The sequence below is a fragment of the Mus musculus genome, chromosome 10, assembly GCF_000001635.26.
Source record: "Mus musculus strain C57BL/6J chromosome 10, GRCm38.p6 C57BL/6J".
Taxonomy (NCBI): Eukaryota; Metazoa; Chordata; class Mammalia; order Rodentia; family Muridae; genus Mus; species Mus musculus.
Genome location: NC_000076.6, coordinates 100,250,107 through 100,270,046, shown reverse-complemented (window position 1 = coordinate 100,270,046; position 19,940 = coordinate 100,250,107).

Sequence of the window (19,940 nt, the reverse complement as noted above, 5' to 3'; positions counted from 1 at the left end):
AGAGTGAAAGAAAGAGGCCATCAAAGGGAAAACAATTGGAAAGAAAAAATGGATTAGCAGGGGTTAGACAAGATACAAAAGGGCAATTGTAAGTAAACATGGTCAATATATATTACTAACATTTATGAAAATATCATAATAAACACATTATTATGTGTAATTGATATGTGCAAGTAAAAACTCTTTAAAATATTTAACAAAAATTAGTGAAGATAGGTAAGAAACCTTCATGAAAATACTCATAGTCTGTGGATGTGGTAGTATAGACTGCTCAGGCAAGGTACTGAGGTGGGAGTATTGTGAATTCAAGGCTACTAGGACACTTAATGAGTTCAGTGTCACCCTGGATATCATAATGAGATTTGGTTTCAAAATAAAAAGTGCAAGAACGGGCTGGAGAGATAGATGAGAGGCACAACATTTGCCTATAAGATGCACAAGGCCTCAATAGTCTACTAGGGATTCATAATACAAAGAACTGAAAATATTTAATAGCAGGGTAGCCTAACAGATAGCAAGCAAAGGAATTAACAAGATGCTATGAAAAACAATTTACCAAGCCATAATTTTCAATAGAAAAATTAAGTTTACTCTAAGTGTGTGATATAGGTTAAAGGATTTCAAAATACTTCCTGGAAATATTATAAAAGGCCTCCAACACTTCAGCCAGTGAGGAGTGGTGAGAGGGGAACTGGATATGATGGCTTATGGAAAAAAAAGACAGATGAACTTGACAGATTAAACAGTGGAAACAAATTTGTCAAAAAGCCTGCCACAAATATGAAATGCTGTGTAGTGTTTGGTTGGCTAATCTTGGTTCTCAACTACAACTGGAATAAACTAAAAGCCAAGCAACTGGACACACCTGTAAGAGTTGTTTCTTGTCATTTGAAGTGGAAAGACCAACCTTAAATCTGGATTATTTGAGGTCACAGGACCCACCCTAAATCTGAGCCTCACCCTCTTGTGAATTTATATAAAAGAACATGGAAGAAAGATTAATTTTAGTTTTAACTGGCAAAACCTTTATGGCTTTACTTCAAGCATGCATTAACTCCCCACTCTATGTTATAACTTAGTTCAGAGGTATATTGATCATCTGTCTCTTCCAGGAGACATCACACTGATCGATTATGTTGATGATATTATGCTGATTCGACTAAGTGAGCAGGAGATAAGAGCCACTTTAAACTTGTTAGTAATGAACATATTAATTCAATCAAAATTCAAGGGCCTCTACCTCTGCAAAAATATTTAGAAAGCCCATGGAGCATGCAGAGATATTCCTTACAAGGCAAAAGATAAATTATTGTGCTGCCCACCAAACGCACTACCAAGATAGAAGCATAACACTTAGTGTCTTAGTCAGGGTTTCTATTTCTGCACAAACATCATCACCAAGAAACAATTTGGGAAAGAAAAGGTTTATTCAGCTTACACTTCCACATTGCTGTTCATCACCAAAGGAAGTCAGGACTGGAATTCAGGCAGGTCAGCAAGCAGGAGCTTGGTACAGAGTCCATGGAGGGATGTTACTTACTGGCTTGCTTCTCCTGGCTTGCTTAGGACCCAAGACTACCAGCCCAGGGATAACATCACCCACAATGGGTTCTCCCTCCTTGATCACTAATTGAGAAAATGCCTGACAGCTGGATCTCCTAGAGGCACTTCCTCAAGGGAGGCTCCTTTCTCTGTGATAACTCCAATTTGTGTCAGATTAATACACAAAACAAGTCAACACTCTTAGTGAACCTATTTGAATTCTGGAGACAGCACATTCCTTACATGGGTGTTATCTGGTCCATATACCAAGTGACTTAGAAATCTACTAGCTTTGACTGGACCCAGGAACAAGAGAAGGTTCTTCCACATATCCAGGCTGCTGTGAAGGCTGCGCTACCCCCTTGGACAGTATAATCTAGCAAACCCAATGGTACTTGGGTTGTCAACTGCAAATAGCAATAGTGATGCTGTTCAAAATCTTTAACAGGTTCTTATAGGTGAACCAGAGAAGAGACTCTTAGAATTTTGGAGCAAGACTACCATCATCTGCCAATAATTATTATTCCTTTGAAAGACAGCTCTTGGCCCACTATTGAACATTAGTGGAAACTGAACATTGGCAATGGACCACTAAGTTATCACCTAACCTCAGTTGTCCATCATGAACTGGGTATTAGATAACCCACCAGGCCAAAGAGTAGGAAGTACAGAGCATCAATTCATAATCAGATGGATGTAGAATATATCTGATTGAGCATGAACAGGCCCTGAGGGCATAGCAAGTTACACTAAGTTGCTCAAATGCCTACCAGTTTCTACTCTCATTAAAATGCATTCTGCTCCCAAGTATGCACCCATGCATGACCTCATTGAGTGTACTCACTGATTGTCTTACTGAAGAATAGAGAGGGAACTAGTTTACTGATGGTTCTGTACAGTATGCAGATACCACCCAGAACAGGAAGCTTGCATTATTTTAACCCCTTTTTGGGAAAACACTGAAAGATACCAGTGAAGAGAAATCTTTGCAGTGGAGAGAACTTTGGGTAGTACACATGTCCACACATTCTGGTGGCAGTTAAAAACCAGCCAGATGCATAATTATCCACTAATTCATAGACTGGAGCCAACTGATTATGTGCATGGTCGAGGACTTGGAAAGAACATGATTAGAAAATAATTGATGAGAATGACAGCTGGGGAGGAAGTACATTGTGACTGTTCTATCATGTTAGGTATAATTATGACCCGGGTATTGTTTTAATTGGAAAATAAAGCATGATGCAAGGACATATGATTGTCCATTAATTTGACAAGGGGTGGACTTGTAATGGCTGTCAACTTGGCAATATCTGGAATCAACTCAAACCCAAGTTGCTGGTCACACCTGTGAGGGGATTTCCTTGATTGGATCTTTTGAGATGGGAAGACCAACCATAAACCCTAATCCTGTGATGTAGGAAGACTCACCCTAAATCTGTATCATTGAAAGTCAGAAGACTCATTATGAATCTCAGCCACACATTCTGGAGGCAGCCAGCAGAAAAGGCCAGGGAAGAAGGAAGCTTGTTGTCTTTTGTCCCCTTTGCCTCACTCTCAGTTGCAAGTTCATAGAGGTTGAGGCTGAGGCATTCCTTCTCTGTTATTAGAAGCTACTTCTTCAGGACTCTCGTATATACTAAATACTGGGATTGACATCCAGCCTCAAGAACTGAGCAGCTATGAGATCCTTGGCCTTTCTGTTGAGAGACAGCAATCTTTGGACAGCTTGTATGACAAATATATCATTTCCTCCCTAAGTTGCTTTTGGTCATGGAGTTTTGCCACATCATTAGTAACCCTACTTAAGACAGTTGTCTTAACAAGAACAAGTGAGGTGATATTGCTACAGCGCACAACCAACTACAGGATTTTAAACTCCACTTGAAGGGGTTAAACTTTTGCGTTTATTTCTATAGCCAAGGAGCCAACAGAATTTAAATGAAGTAAGGACTCTATTAGTTACTACTTTGGTTTCCATGACAAAAATCACCTCCTAACAAGTGCAATTTAAGAGTTTACTTTTAGCTCACAGTTTGAAGGTTTACTCCATCATGGCAGGGAAGGCATGACAACAAGAACTCAAGGTAGCTGCTGGTCATATTGCAAAACAGCCGGGAAACAGAGGAAATGGATGCTGATTCCCAGCATGCTTTCTCTCTATCCCATAGTATGATGCACCCCATGTTTGTGGTGGGTCTCCTGCCTCAACCAATTCTGTAATAATAATAATAAATAGTAATAATAATAATAATTGTCTAGAGTCTTGTCTCCTAGGTGATTCTAGGCCGTATCAAGTAGGAAATAATTAAGAAGCACATTCTCCCTCCCTACTTCCTTCCATGCATCTTTACTTAACATCTTTTTCTGAGCCCATGTGCCATATATAAAGTGACCTGGACTTAAAACACTGTTGGAAGAAAAATCCAAGGGAAGTCAAAGTTGCTGAGGGTCAGAGGAATAATAACAAACAACCTGGTGGTATGGGGGGGAGTTCATGGTTGTAGAAACCGAGAACCGAAGACCCATTTCCAAAGAGTTTATTAGAAGTCAGCGAGAAAACCAGTTACTTTGCAGAGAGAAGCATGGCCAGAGGGTAAAGATGAGAGCCATGAAGATACAAAGGCTTCCAGCTTGAGTATGATGTGACATCACTGACTTTGACAATTCAGGAGAAATGCACCTTTGGGAGTTAGAAAAAAAAAAAGATAAACTTTGAGAGCATCAGTTCCTGGTATCTTCAGAGATATTTTGGAAAAAGAAGAAAAGAGATTGCTTCAAATGATGCGTCTAACAGTGTAGAATTAGGTATTAATTAATCCTGCAACAGGTTTGCCACCTGCCTCAATGGTCTATGTTTTCTAATGAAAGACACACACACACACACACACACACACACACACACACACAGCCTTTATATTTTAATATGCCTAAAAACAATACAATAGCTGGACCACTGCCTAACCTACATGAGGTTAATACTGAGTTATTACTTACTAATTCTACATGATTTCTTGGCTGCCCTGGACCCAGATATGTGCCCTCTGGGCTGCACTCTCCTGGCTCCTACACATGGTGACCATGCCTCTCTGTCCTGCACTCTTCTCAGGCATGGTGTCTCTCCTTTCCTCTACACATTCCTTGCATGGTGGATCACCTATCTCCTTCTCCTCCAAGTCCCAAGTCCAGGAATCCTCAAACCCTGCCTCTGTATGCACTCCCCATACATTGGCTGCTCCCCAGATATTGGCTTGCAACACCTTTATTTACCAATCAGAACCAACTGGGGGCAGGTTCCCAGAAGCTACATGCAGACACTCTCATGTAAACAGTTTTTGGGGGGAACATGATTAGCATTCATAATACAAGCAGCTTTATACCAATACTCAATATACTACATGGAGAAGGTGCTTTATAAAGAACACAGTGAGTCTAGAGATGAAGAGTAATGAATTTAAAATTTGTCTCTAAAGTATTCTTTCTCTGATAAGATTACTTGCTGGACTGAGGGTGAGGTAGGCTGGTGTTAAGAAAAGTGAGAAAGAATTAGGGAGACCAATTGAATATCATCAGAATGAGAAGGAAAAATTTTGAAGTATAAGTGAAAAGTTCGTCATGGAGCCAAAGTCACAATGGGGTTAAAATTCAAACTATATAATGCTCTGCATCCTAAAAACAAAAACAACAGAAAAAAAAAGCAGATAGAAAGATTACCGTAGAAAGAAGAATTCAGTTCCTAGACTAAAAACCAGACTTTATAAAATTTGGCACAAATAAATAATATATGTATTAATATATATGGCTCACAGGTATGTGTTGAATTTGGTCAAATACTTCAATATGAAAAATAGCTGAGGTATAAACAGAATAAATAAATGTTAACAGCCATTAAAATATCATTAATAAGTGGCAGAAAACTCTGATACCAGGTCACCTTGTACTATTTCAGTCACACACAAAAATGAAAATCACATGACTACACAGCTTAAAGACACAAGTAGTTAGTGGGCCAATTTATCCTTTATTGTCAAAACTACTCTTGTCTTTGGAACTGTAGTAAAATCCTTAAAGGGCTGATTTGTTTTCAGCTATTCTCTAAATAAAAACACATTTATGCTTTGAGTTCTGTTTAAAGATAGCAAAATGTTTGATTTATTGTTCTTGGTCCTTGAGCAGTAACCTGAGTGTCAGATAACGTGAGGCGTGGAGACTGATCTTTGACCTCTTTGTTGACCTGGTTCCAGTGGATATTAAGTGCAGATGGAGAATCTGTAATGAATAGAGGAACACACAGGCAGCCTCTTTGTTCCTTTGCCCCTTGACTTTTTAGGCTCAGAAAAAGTGCCAGAAGATACATAGCAGAGCACAAATATGCTGATTAATACTCCCAGGCTTGTTGTTGACTACTTGGAATCTTAGCTGAATCACACAAAAATGAATTGCTTGTGATGCCAAGACAAGATATTCATGTTCATATCTGTGGGTGCCATTGTTTTATAAAAATTGTACTAGTTTTGCTTTTGAATGAGAATTAGGTTTTGTCAACAAGGTTTTTAAGTATTCATCTCTCTATCTCTATCTTTATATCTCTATCCCTCTACCTAGCTACATACCTACCTACATAGTTATTATCTATCTATCTATCTATCTATCTATCTATCTATCTATCTATCTATCTATCTATCTATCTATCATCTATCTTCCTTCTGTCTACACTCTGGGAAATGATTAGACATACATGCAGGTCTCCCGTTTTGGCAGAAAGAAAAAGATGGCAGAATTGCTTTGCTTGGTCATGGCTGTTATCTTCAGTGGGTGAGATGTTTGCCTTTCTGTTTTTTCTGACTGCAGAGGTTGGCTACTCTTGTGAAACAGTTCGGGTTTAATATATTCATTCTGGAATAAGCATCACTAAATTTGGAAGGGGGTAACTTGAAGCAAGTATAAGTTGCCAAAGAAAAGCTTAAAAATGAAAATTAACAATGTTCAGTACATGGAGTCAAGAAAAATAAAAGTATGAAGTCATTGCTACATCTTACTAAGATGCCAATGTAATTTTAGTTTAATGGAATAGAATTGGAGTAGATGAGTTCCTGTTCGGTAATGCAAAAACATAGATAAACAAAGATAAAACTAAATCAGGTCAACACCTACAAGGTACTCAGGGGAACCTGAAGGAGAATTCATAAGAATAAACATTTGGAAGAAAACTAAGTAGAAGGAGGGATGCATCTTCAAAAAGGTTATGATTCAGCTGTTAAGATGAGGCTGGGGAGTTATATTTCTATATTTCCAAACATGTAAGTATGTTCATGGTACAGAATTCTGCAACAAAAGCATCTTACAAAGTGGTATTTTAATATTAAGTAATTTTAATTATCTAGAAGAAGAAAGAATGTTCTTTAAAATTTTGGAAAGACATGCATCAAAATGCTAGCTCTGAGTAATAGTTTTAGCAATCAAATTTTTGAAAATTAGTTAACACCCATATTTTATAGACATAGTTTATTGTGTAATCAGAGGAGAGAAACCCATAGGAAATTTCCCCCCTATAAATGTGTTTTTTTTAAATACATTCTTTTCAATGATCTATTCTTTTCTATAAACCCATTTATATATATATATTTTTAAAGAAGGTAACCAAGGAGCTAAAGGGATCAGCAACCCTATAGGTGGAACAGCAATATGAACTAACCAGTACCCTCCCGGAGCTCGTGTCTCTAGCTGCATATGTATCAGAAGATGGCCTAGTCAGCCATCAGTGGAAAGAGAGGCCCATTGGTCATGCAAACTTTATATGCCTCGGTGTAGGGGAACGCCAGGGCCAAGAAGTGGGAGTGGGTGGGTAGGGGAGTGGGTGGGGGATCATGTGGGGGACTTTTGGGATAGCATTGGAAATGTAAATGAAATAAATACCTAATAAAAAAGAAAAGAAAAGAAAAAAAAGATTTTATTTGTATGAACCTTTGGCCTGAACAAATGTTATGTGTGACCCATGCATGTATAGTGACTTCAGAGGTCAGGAGAGGGCTTTGGATCCCCTGGAACTGAAGTTATGGATGATTGTGGGACCTTCCGGGGATGCTTGGAGTTGAACTCAAGTCTTCTGCAAGAGCAACAAAAGAGGTACTTTTAACTGCTGACTCTAGCCCCCACACAATCTGTTTTTGATCTGTGGTTGAAATAGTAATCATGATTAATGGTATCAATCTGGGGAATAAGTTTGTCATTCATATCACACATAAGCAAGCTTGAAAGAAATCAGGCTTCTTGGAAAGATGATGGTCCAAGTGTGTGTTTGGAAAGCATGTCTCCTGAAGTACCAAGCACAACTGTGAACATCAGGAAGCTAGTAATTGCTAAACTCTCATTGCTATACTACTGGTATAAAACATATTTACCAGGACTGTTTTCTCCAAAGAAAAGGAAAGTTTTTAAGACTATTTCATCAAAATGAAAGAAAGGTTCTCAGTTTCAACTATCTCTCATAGTCCAGAGTACGATAGAGAAAGCGAGGAGTTTTCTCTAAAAACCCATTCTTTGGAGCCAGGAAGTTTTACAATTGACATGTGCTTGAGAAGCTCTGACAACTCAGAAACCCATGTTTTTGTTAACAGCCTCACCTCCCATTTCTAGTTTGCAGCTGAACTTAAATAAAGATTTGGTTAATAAAAAGGCTAGAGTTCTTTTCCTTCTCTCATTGTGGCAGGAGTAGAGTGAACAGCCAAACAGCCACAGCATTTCGATTTAATCTACCCTTGTTTCATAAGCAATACTCAGCTATTAAAAACAATGAATTTATGAAATTCTTGGGCAAATGGATGTATCTGGAGGATATCATCCTGAGTGAGGTAACCCAATCACAAAAGAAGTCACTTGATATGCACTCACTGATAAGTGGATATTAGCCCAGAAACTTAGAATACCCAAGTACAATTTGCAAAACACAAGAAAATCAAGAAGAAGGAAGAACAAAGTGTGGATACTTCATTCCTCCTTAGAATAGGGAACAAAATACCCATGGAAGGAGTTACAGAGTGAAAGTTTGGAGCTACGATGAAAGGATGGACCATCCAGAGACTACCCCACCTAGGGATCCATCCCATAATCAGCCACCAAATCCAGACACTATTGCAAATGCCAGCAAGATTTTGCTGAAAGAACCCCGATATAGCTGTCTCCTGTGAGGTTATGCCAGTGCCTGGCAAATACAGAAGTGGATGCTCACAGTCATCTATTGGATGGAACACAGTGCCCCCAATGGAGGAGCTAGAGAAAGTACCCAAGGAGATAAAGGGGTCTGTTATCCTATAGGTGGAACAACAATATGAACTAACTAGTACCCCTAGAGCTTGTGTCTCTAGCTGCATATGTAGCAGAAGATGGCCTAGTCAGCCATCATTGTGAAGAAAGGCCCCTTGGTCTTGCAAACTTTATATGCCCCAGTGCAGGGGAATGCCAGGGCCAAGAAGTGGAAGTGGGTGGGTAGGGCAGCAGATCATGGGGAGGGTATAGGGGACTTTCCTTTAAAAGGTCAATGACAAAGCTGTTCTGCTCCTCTGCCATTAGAAGCTGTCAGAAATTCTCCTTAGCATTTGAAATATAAATGAAGAAAATATATAATAATTTTTTAAAAAAATAAATACATATTCACCCATCAAACATAAATTCTGTGAGTCCCTGCACATGAAATGGAACCCTACCACAATAACGTGGACTGGTCGACTGAAATGGAGGTATGGCAAAAATCTCATAGTTTTCTTTTTAGTTTACCTTTTACTTTATTTTTGATAGTCCCTGAGATTAAATTTGGGGTCTGTAGATGTGAAACAAGCACATTACCTATGAGCTACACCTTCATCTCTGAAACCTCACATGTTTAAATGTTGCATTGGACTGTATTTCTTCATATAGTGGTCGGCAGAAGTGTTCTCCATGACTTGCCTTAATGTAACACTTGACTGTACTGCTCGTTTAGAGATCCCTAACAAAACAGGAGGACTTCAACGATGTGGATGCCAAGAATGAACCTAAGACTTTGTGGTAAGACCACAAGCCAGGAGACATCACAGATGCTATTTGATGGAGTCAGGGAGTCAGGATGAAAGTTTCCTAAAACATGGTCCTAATTGGCCTACTCCTCAAGAAGTTCCAGGAACCTGTAGGATTTTAAATATACATAAGATGCCATGTCATGACTTCTTGAGATAGTTGCTGACATATTAAATTCTGTACTTTTTGTCATAACTAAGTTCATCAAGTAATAGTTGGGATAGATAGATAGATAGATAGATAGATAGATAGATAGATAGATAGATAGAGATAGAGAGATATATCTGATATGATATATATACACATATATGTATACACACACACATACATATATATAACATAATAAACAAGATAAGGATAGGTAGAATTATTCAAAACCAAAAACTACTCTCACGAAAAATGTGATGTTGATTAGGCTAAGGGAGTAACCAAAGGCAAAGGACATACTGATTTACCACCCTTCCTTTAAAAGGTCAATGACAAAGCTGTTCTGGTCCTCTGCCATTAGAAGCTGTCAGAAATTCTCCTTAGAATGAACACTACACATCTGGCTCCAATGATCTAGATTTTCTATATGGTCTCCATTCTAGTATCTCTGCAAAGAAAACTCAATTTTCCCAACTTATAATAGGCTTCCATTTCCTTAATTAATGACCCTGCCAGTGGTGTTGAGGCAAGACATAGTAACAGATCCTGCTTTAGGGAAGAAACGGAGAGCCCAGCCATATGGCCAAGCTGGGTTGTCTCCATGGTCAGAGCCCACTCTCTGAGGGTAAAGATGAATAGTGCTGATGTCCTGTCAGAGTGTGGCTTAACTAATTACTGTTGACCTTATGGCCTATCTAAGCAGGGGCAAAAGTCATTCTGATTTGGATTAGCAAAATGGCAATCTGACAAATCTTGCAGCCTTGGTCTATAGCCAACATTTTGTACTACAGTTCTCTTTCCTTCGCCTTTTAGCATCTGCTGACAGCCACGTTTTCTTTCCTTCAGCTTTCCAAGAACTGCTTCATAAAGAGCTGATTTCTCACAGATGTATGTTCTTGTATGTTTAGGTCATTTAATGTGGGAAGCTTACATATTGTTGGCTCATTGCTTCTGTTCGGAACTGGACAGATTTCAATGATCATTGAGGAAGAATGTGGGATCATAGCCTTTTCTTTTATTCATGTTCTGAATTCAAGCACATACCAACATCTTATATTCTGGCAATGTTAATATGTCTATGTTAAATATTTATGTTAAAATACTGATAAAAATACCCTTAAATATTCTCTACATAGAAGCATTAGAAAACAAATTTGTATTTTAGTTTCAGATTTGTTTAGTTTATAATTTCAACAGTAGTAGTTGTCAAGATTTCTTTCTTTCGGGACCTCAGTTGAGTTGGAGTATTTTTTTTTTTACTGGCGTTTTCCCCCCTTTTATTGGATATTATATATATATATATATATATATATAGTATTTTCCTCATTTACATTTCCAATGCTAACCCAAAAGTCCCCCACACCCCCCCCACTCCCCTACCCACCCACTCCCACTTTTTGGCTCTGGCATTCCCCTGTACTGGGGCATATAAAGTTTGCATGTCCAATGGGCCTCTCTTTCCAGTGATGGCCGACTAGGCCATATTTTCTTTATTTACATTTCAAATGTAATCTCCTTTCCCAGTTTCCCCTCCAGAAACTCCATATCCTATCCTCCCTCACCTCTATGAGGGTGCTCCTCCACCAACCCACCCATTCCCGCTGTCCAGCCCTGGCATTCCCCTACACTGGGGCATTGAACCCCTGAGAAGACCAAAGGCTGCCCCTCCCACTGATGTAAATCCATACTCTACCACATATGTGGCTGGAGCCAAGGGTCACTCCATGTGTACTATTTGGTTGGTGATCCAGTCCCCAAGAGCTCTGAGGGGTCTGGATGATTGACACTGTTGCTTTCTCCATGGGACTGCAAACCACCTCAACTCCTTCAGTCTCTTCTTCAACTCCTCCATCTGGAACCCTGCTCTCAGTCCAATGGTTGGCTGTGAGCATCCACTTCTGTATTTGTCAGGCTCTGGAAGAACCATTCAGGAGATAGCCATATCAGGCTCCTGTCAGAAGGCACTTCCTGGCATCTGCAATAGTGTCGGGGTTTGTGGGGTAGTCTCTGGATGGCCTTTCCTTCAGTCTCTCTTCCACACTTTATGTCCATATTTCCTCCTGTGAGTATTTTGTTCCCCCTTCGAAGAAGAACTGACGTGTCCACACTTTGGTCTTCCTTCTTCTTGGGCTTCATATAGTCTGTGAATTGAACCTTGGGTATTCTGAACTTTTGGGCTAATATCCACTTATCAGTGAGTGCATACTGTGTGTCCTTTTGTAACTGGTTTACCTTGCTCAGACTATTTTCAAGTTCCATCTATTGCCTGCGAATTTCATGAAGTAATTGTTTTTAATATCTGAGTAGTATTCCATTGTGTAAATGTATTACATTTTATGTATCCATTCCCCTGTTGAAAGACATCTGGGTTGTTTCCATCTTCTGGCTGTTATGAATATGGCTGGTATGAACATAGTGGAGCATGTGTCCTTATTAAACATTGGAGCATCTTCTGGGTATATGCCCAGGAGTGGTATAGCTGGGTCCTCAGGTAGTACTATGTCCAATTTTCTGAGGAAACACCAGACTGATTTCCACAGTGGTTGTATCAGTTTACAGTTCCACCAGCAATGGAGGAGTGTTTCTTTTCTTTTTTTTTTTTTCCATATCCTTGCCAGCATCTACTGTCACCTGAGTTTTTGATCTTAGCCATTCTTACTGGTGTGAGGTGGAATCTCAGGGTCGAATTGAAGACCCAAAAATGAACCAACACACCTATGGTCACTTGATCTTTGACAAAGGAGCTAAAACCATCCAGTGGGGGAAAAACGATAGCATTTTCAACAAATGGTGCTGGTTCAACTTTTGGTCAACATGTAGAGGAATCCAAATTGTTCCATTCTTATCTCCTTGTACATAGCTCAAGTGCAAGTGGATCAAAGGACTCCACATAAAACCAGATAATACACTGAGTCTAATAGAAAAAAAAAAGTAGGGAAAAACCTCGAACACATGGATACAGGGGAAATTTTCCTGAACAGAACACCAATGGCTTTAAGATCAAGAATTGACAAATAAGACCTCATAAAATTGCAAGGCTTCTGTAAGGGAAAGAACATTGTCAATAAGACAAAATGGCAACCAACAGATTGAGAAAAGATTGTTACCAACCCTACATCCAAAAGAGGGCCAGTATCCAATATATACAATGAACTCAAGAAATTAGACTCCAGAGAACAAATAACCCTATTAAAAATGGGGAATAGAGGTAAACAGAGAATTCTCAACTGAAGAACTTAAATGGATGAGAAGCACCTAAATAAATGTTCAACATCCTTAATCATCAGGGAGTTTGAGTGTTCTTAATGAAGGTTGATGGACCTCATTAGTCCTTGTTGATACCAGCCTTTCCAAAAGACCACTCATGACATGTCATCAGCTGTCCTCAGAGTCAGAGAAATGAAACTGTGGAGACGGTGTGATTTGTAACTATATATGTGACTTCCTATCACCTCTGCCTTATTTTGTTCATTAGAAGTAAATCAGTGGGTGCAACTCACATTCAAGAGGTGTTTCACATAAGAGTACAAATTCCAGGAGCCAGAGAACATTGCGAAGCCTACACAAGATGCTAGCTATACTTGGAAAAAGTAGTTCTATTCCCCAATTTATAGAATATTTATAGATATATTTTGATAACTAGAAGACAGAAGAAAGTTGTAATGATGTAACAACATTTAATTGAGATTAAAGCTTGTAGCAAGAGAATGAATTCTTACTATCATGGCCCCATTAATGATGAAGAACGGCAACTCCATTGCTAAAGGGCTTTCATAGGCACATGTGAAAATTTATATTAACACGAAATGTTCACAGAACAGGTTTTTGTATGGATTTTAAATGTGTCTAGCTACTGCCTACAAGAGGTTGTTGCTCACACTAACTTGTGGTTATCACTGCATAGTTAAAGACACTAACAATGTAGAAAATCTTTCTGGGAAAAAAAAACCAATTGCATAAAAAAACCTTGAGATTAAACAACTGTAAAAGGATAAACTTGGAAGAAAGATCCCCAGATAGAGGAAAGTGTAAGTTTAAAAGATATAAAAATACAAAAGGATAATATTTTAAAACAAAGGAATATAAAAACTATTGGACTTTTTGAGCTTTGTGGGAAAACTGGTCAGTCATACTTTGTGATGTAAACCATAAAAAGAATCATAATCAAGAAAAATAAATTAGTTGCAGTGCCTCTTGTATATTATTCGTTATATGAGCTATTCTGGAATATATACCCAGAATGAAAGCTACTTCTGGTAGATGGGTGGAGTAACTCTGAAATAAACATAGAAAAGTAAAATAACATATGTTGAAAGAACAATCAAAACAATGAATCTGAATATGTTAAAAATCAATGTGACATGTCTTAAGAGTTAGCAGATGGTCTAGTCTACTTCTTATGATGAAGGATATGTGAGGCCAACTACCTGCTTATATGACCTTCCTGCCTTCCTGCCTTCCTGCCTTCCTGCCTTCCTGCCTTCCTGCCTTCTTCCATTCCTCCATTTATTCTTCTCCCTTCCCTCCCTTCCTGTCTGTCTTTCTCACCCCTCCCTTTCTCCCTCCCTCTTTCCCCCTCTCCCTTTTTCCTGTCCTACTTTCCTTTTTCCCATCATTACACAGGCTGGCTTGTTACTCATGGTCTCTCTTCCTTGGCCTCCTATCTGGCTTGTTTTGTACTTTTTATTTCAAGAGAAAAAAAATAATAGTTAAATCCATAGCGACGTTCTGATTCTATAACTTGGAAATAAGAGAAAATTTAAAATAAATCACACATTTTCAGTTATTCTACAAAGGGCTTTGTAAGAAAATAATGACTATAAGCTTTAAACCTTTTTAAACAAACCCAAAGCATGAACATTGCTAATTATTTGCCAATCTTTACTGAACGTCACAGTATGAAGAACACTGTGAATAGACAAAGGACCACTTAATCACTGGTACTTAGCTTTGTAATTATACTGTATTTATATTATTGATTATTTTGGAAAATCTAAAGTACACAAAATAGAAAAGTAACTATAACCATGTTTAACGTCTTAAAGTGGTTTCTACCCTTTGATTCAAATCAAGCTCTATCAAGCATACACATTCTCCATTATAAAATGAGTAATTTCCTGACATCAAACTACAGCAGCATCTGTAGTTAATAATCACAGTGCATTGTATACTTGAAACTTACTAAAAGTGTAGCTCGTAAGCAATGTCACCACAAAGAAAAATAGTAATAACGTGAGGGAGTATTACATGATAGCTGGAGACTGTGGGAGTTGCTATACAGTGTATATACATGTCAAAACAGCACATTATAAAAACTAAATATATACATGCTTAAATTGTATGTTTTCAATCTAGTGGTGTGTTTGTGTGTGTGCACGTGCTGGGGTGTACGAATGCACAGGAACCTGCCATGCTGTGTATGTGGAGGTCAGAGGGCAACTCCTGGAGTCTGTTGTCTCCTTTCACCCTGTGGAATGCAGATTCTCAGTCTGTGCTCAAGCACCTGGCTGTAGAGTCATCTCATGAGCCATTACACATTTATTTGTTAAGTATGTATCAATATATCTGAGATATGCATGAGTTTTCCATTACCTATGCAAATGTAAAAATATTGATGTATCACCTTAGAAACTCTAAGTTAATTTATGTGTGCACACATACACATATGTCTTGTAGTTACTTTTTTTATTGCCATAATAAGAAACCAGAACCAATGCATCACATGGAAGAAAATTTACTTGGGGCTTATATAAAGGGTGACCGTCCATGATCATCATGGCAAGGAACTTAGCATTCGAGAAGCAGACACATGTGGTGCTGGAGCAGTAGCTGGGAACTTACATCTTGAGGTGTAACCATGAGCCAGAGAAGGCACACTGGGATTGACACAGGCCTTTGAAAGGCCAAAGTCATTCCATAAAGGCCATGCCTCTTACTCTTTCCCAAATAATTCCACAAACTGGGGGTCAAGTATTCAAATATGTGAGCCTGTAAACCCTCATTCTTATTCAAACGACCACAATATGTGGATATGTGTGAGTGAGTGGTTTGGGTAGCCATTTGCCACAGTGACCATATGGAGGTCAGATAACTAGTTGCTGAAATCAACTTCTTCCTTGTACCGTGTGTGTCCTGTGAGGACACACTGGTTATCAGACTTGACGTGAAGAGCCTTGAAAAGGTGTTGAGCCACCTTGCTTGTTCATATCATCAGGATTCGTTTCAAAATATTGCTTTAAACGATTGAGAGGATATCTCAGTGACTTAGAACGCATATTTCTCTTCTATAGAGCCGGAGTCCAGACACCAATTGCCTGCACCTCCAGCTCTGAGGAATCTGATGACCTCTTCTGTTCACTCTCGACACACAGCTCATAAATTATAAATTATAAATTGTATTTTCAGACACAGTTGGTAGAAATTTATTATTTCATTTAGGTTTATAACATAATTCACTTAATTTTTTATAATCAAAATATTCATTTTGTTTACTTTTAGTATTCACTTGACAGCAAACTTCCCAAAGCAGAAGATGTAGTGATGATTTATGTTTTAATATTTTATTAGATGTGCTGATTATACATAACAATGAATTTCATTATGATATTTTTGTATATGTATGTATCATAATCTCCCCCATTACACTCTTCTCTCCATTCTTCTGCTGATCCCCTTTTACTTCCCACTTAGCCCTTATTATTTCAAGTATGTGTGTATATATATGTATGTATGTGTGTGTGTGTGTGTGTGTGTGTGTGTGTGTGTGTGTGTGTGTGTGTGTGTGTGTGTGTGTATGTAGTGGATCCTCACGGAGATCTCATGGACCCTCTTCCTTCCATGACAGAATGTTGAGTGGCCCAATCTTGTACAAGTCTTGTTCTTATAATCATAGCTACTGTAGATCAAGAATGCAGTAACAAGGTCATGTTCTGGGGACTGAACTCACCACACTCTTTGCTATGCTTGATTTTTACATCCCCCCCCCTACACACACTGCTTTTTTTTTAAATATTCCCTATACTCTGGGGGAGGAGACATAAAAGTTCCATGTATATCTGAGCATTTGGAGTCCCTTATTCTCAGCACTGTGATGTACCAGTCATTTATAATATAACATGCAATTTCTGCTTTCAAAATTTTGATACTTTGGAGGGGATAAGGATACACATATTTGCATGAAAATAAGGTAAATTCCAAAGAACACTATCATTTGCAAGTCTTGCTGATGGAGAACTAGCCATCTTAACCAAAGAACATCTTCAGGGATCTCATCTGGCTGGACCTCTTAAGAGGAATATGATTTAGATGGATGGGTGGTGATTTCAAATCATTCCAATTGAGAGGTAAAGGTGTGAAGGCCACAATTGTATTCTGCTTAATTATTTTCCTCCTGAAATACTCTTCACTCACAACTCGAACAACTCCCCACTCTCTGTTTTTCTTCTGTTTCTGGGTAGAGAAAAGATGCTATATTTTCCATTTCTCCCCCCTTACAGAATAGACTTCTCTAATAGGAACTGCTAATCTCTTATCTGAGCCCAACTCTCTAGTCTGTAATGAAAAGACATCAGGTTTCATAATTGAAAGTAATTGGCTTATGTTTTATGTCAATCATCCATGATCACTAAAGATTGGAATATTAGTATTCCATTAGACCAGGAGGAAGTAGGCAGCATAGATTAATGACTTAATACAAAATTTATACATGTGAAAAGTATCTTACAACATAAATGGAAAATATAAGAAGTGTGGTATACTAGGATATTCCTCTCTCACAGTGCTTTAAGAGCTCAGCACCAACTCCATCCACCTTTTTCTCTCTTGATATCCCATTTACCTTTTCATTGAAGGGGAAAAATGAGTCATTATGTATTGATTATCTAAAACCTATGTAATATGTATCTTATTGTTGGGTTTTAAATATAACTTGAGAAGATATTGGTGATTAACTGGATACAGAAGGTGGGACCTTCAGTTCTAGAAACAATACTTTACAGAGGTAGAAGATAGGATAACATAATACATCTATATATAACAGTTTAGTATGTCTGTGGGGTTCCCTAATGGAGAAGACAAATAAAAAAATATAAAAGCAGCCATACTTTGTATTCCACGTGGTGCTGAAAGTTTGTTTCATATACTACACAGTTGATAAATAAATAAATAAATTGATTGGCAGGGTGGGAGTGGGAATATAGAACATCACAAATGCCATGACTCTAAGGAAAAGACCATGGTTCTTAGAAAAAAATCAGAAATATTGAAATGACCTCATTAATTTGAAGATACATATGGCAGCAAAAAAGTAGAAATGACAATAGTTTTTCATCTCCATATGTCTTTTTATAATATTTTTATTAGATATTTTCTTTATATACATTTCAAATGCTATCCCAAAATTTCCCTCTGCCCTCCCTGCCCTGCTCCCCTACCCACCCACTCCCACTTCTTGGCCCTGGCATTACCCTGTGCATCTCCGTATGTTTAAAATGGAGATTTGACAGTCTATCCTGTTGTATCTCTGCCCTAATTTCAGTGGCATTGCTACCAGCACGATTAACTGAAAAAAATGTTAGTGGTTTAGAAGCCTACAGTAAATCTTACCAGCATGGTAAAGAAAATGTTCTAGATTATAACTTAATGTGTAAACTCTGACAATGGGAAGCATGTCAGCTCTTATTTATTTATTTATTTATTTATTTATTTATTTATTTATTTATTTATTTATTTATTATATACACTGTAGCTGTCTTCAGATGTGCCAGAAGAGGGCATCAGATCTCATTACGGATGGCTGTGAGCCACCATGTGGTTGCTGGGATTTGAACTCAGGACCTTTGGAAAAGCAGTAGACACTCCTAACCGCTGAGCCATCTCACCAGCCCGCATGTCAGCTCTTAAAGACTAATTTATGACTCAACGGGAACAGGAAAGGACCAAGCAGGTATGTTAAAGTATTGGCCACTAAGATAAAATATAGCTTCTATGAGGCGTGTATTTAGGTTGGGTGCTGGCCTTCCTTTATCCTTTCTTTCTTGATAAATATGTACATGTCTGTAGTGCTCAGCCACTTGCTAGCTCACTAAAAGTCACGCATGATGTGTCAATAAAAGTTACACATGTGTTAGGAGGAGAGCAAAACTCTCTTGAGAGGCTCTGCCAGAGCCTGACAAATACAGAGGTAGATGCTCACAGCCAACCATTGGACTGAGCTCAGGGTCCCTAATGGAGGAGTTAGAGAAAGGACTCAAGGAGCTGAGGGGATTGTAACCCCATAGGAAGAACAACAATATCAACCAACCAGACCCTCCAGAGCTCCCAGGGATTAAAACACCAACCAAAGAGTACACATGGAGGGATCCATGGCTTCGGCTGCATATGTAGCAGAAGATGGCCTTGTTGGGTATGAATGGGAGAAGAGGCCCTTGGTCCTATCAAGGCTCAATGCCCCAGTGTAGGGGAATGCCAGGGCGGGGAGGTGGGAATGGGGGGAATACACACATAGAAGCAGGGGGAGGGGGTGGGATAGGGTGTTTCTGGGGGTGGGACCTGGAAAGGGGAAAGCATTTGAAATGTAAATAAAGAAATATTTAATTAAAAAAAAGAAGAGAGCAAAATATATGTCAGGCTAGGCTTCCATATGATTGCAAGTCCAAAACACCAATTTGACTTTTCACTGAGCTGAAAACTTACTATTTTTTAACAAATAATATAAATACAAATGTGCAGTGCTTTAAAGAAACAAGAAATCACGACTCATTGGAGGTTTGGGGATGGTTTTAGAGGAAAGGCCTGATGAGCTAAACTCTTCAGAACTCTGACACCTGGGAACGCAGAAGAAATAGAGAGGCAAGGAACGTGGCTTCTTAGAGTGTGTTAAGATTCGTAAGGTAAGGCGAAACTGATTATTTCAATAAGTCTTCAATTTCCTTATACTCTCAACATTGTGTATAAGATTCATACTCTCTCAAGAACAAATAATCTAAATGAAAAAAAATTTTATGGGACTAGCCAGGCAAGAACTCTGTACTTTAGCAATTCCGTTCTCTGCCTGTAAAATCACTACTGAGATGGGTTTTTTCTAACTATGCTTTAAAGTATACTTAGCAAGCATGTCCCTGTGGTGTCACTGCTGGCTACCATAAGCATTCTTCAGTGATTAAAGGGCTTTACCTCAGGAGTAACTTGTTATACCTTTA